The sequence below is a fragment of the Anarrhichthys ocellatus genome, unplaced genomic scaffold, assembly GCF_004355925.1.
Source record: "Anarrhichthys ocellatus isolate YVR2014 unplaced genomic scaffold, GSC_Weel_1.0 scaffold78, whole genome shotgun sequence".
Classification (NCBI taxonomy): domain Eukaryota; kingdom Metazoa; phylum Chordata; class Actinopteri; order Perciformes; family Anarhichadidae; genus Anarrhichthys; species Anarrhichthys ocellatus.
Window position 1 is genome coordinate 2,231,911 of NW_022280108.1, and position 1,025 is coordinate 2,232,935.

The window sequence follows — 1,025 nt, forward strand, 5'->3', positions numbered from 1 at the left end:
TCTGCAGTCGTCTCGTGTCTCTCTGCAGTCGTCTCGTGTCTCTCTGTGGTCATTTTGAGTTTGAGATGAAGACATGGGGCCCCCTGACACTCTGGGCCCCTTGCTGTGTGGCCGGTAGGCTCGTTCAGTAATCCATTCATGCCTCTGAGTGACGCACAGACATCAGACTGGTATCTAATTTGTCATTTTACTCCCAGAAAAAAAGGCAGATAAGCCTTTTTCCACAAAAAAAATAATTAACAATATTGCTTGTTTGTAAGAAAACAGCTCAGTTGAACCATGTGTGACGTCATCTCAGTGTGAAGTCCATGATAGGAGTCGACAGCAGAGAGAGAGGCACTAATGCGCAGCAGGGTTTATGGGAAATGCGGTCTTTGTGTGGATCACCTCCCTCCCCTGCAGCCCAATTACATTACTGCAGCACTGCCATGACTGGACACTTATATAACCTTATATAACCCACACTGGAGACACCCGGGACGTATCACAGAGACACGTGTGTGTGTGTGTGTGTGTGTGTGTGTGTGTGTGTGTGTTTATTAGTAAATCAGGACAGAGCTGCTGCCACACCCAGTAGGCGAGGCCGCCTGGCTGCAAACTGAAATCCAGGGTGTGGACATCGACGGTTAGCCTGCTGCTAATCTTGTGTGTGTGTGTGTGTGTGTGTGGGTGTGTGTGTGTATGTGGGATAGAGAGATACATACTCAGAGAGAGAGAGAGACAATGTCAAATAGAAACAAAGTGCACAAGTATGTTTGTGGGGATTTGTTCTTTGTGAGGAAGATTGTGTGTGTGTGTGTGTGTGTGTTGCTGGGCAGGGTTTTCTCAGGACTAGGGTGTAAACATGGTTTCGTAATGCAGTTTGCTGTCACACCTCCTTGTAAAATGCTATGAAGGCTTGTTTTTTTTTATGTAAAATCAACTTTAAATAAGGAATTAAATCACAGAAGAGAAAACTCAGAATATGAATTTAATGTTAGAGAGAGAGAGAGAGAGAGAGAGAGAGAGAGAGAGAGAGAGAGAGA

The 1,025-nt window shown here is 45.3% G+C and overlaps 1 protein-coding gene across 1 annotated transcript in view; it reads left to right on the forward strand.

Moving 5' to 3' along the window:
- Positions 1-1,025, forward strand: part of klf8 (Kruppel like factor 8) — a gene marked incomplete at its 5' end in the record, with an annotated part of 15,029 nt that overhangs the window by 10,861 nt on the left and 3,143 nt on the right. The gene's annotated exons all lie outside the window — the stretch shown is intronic.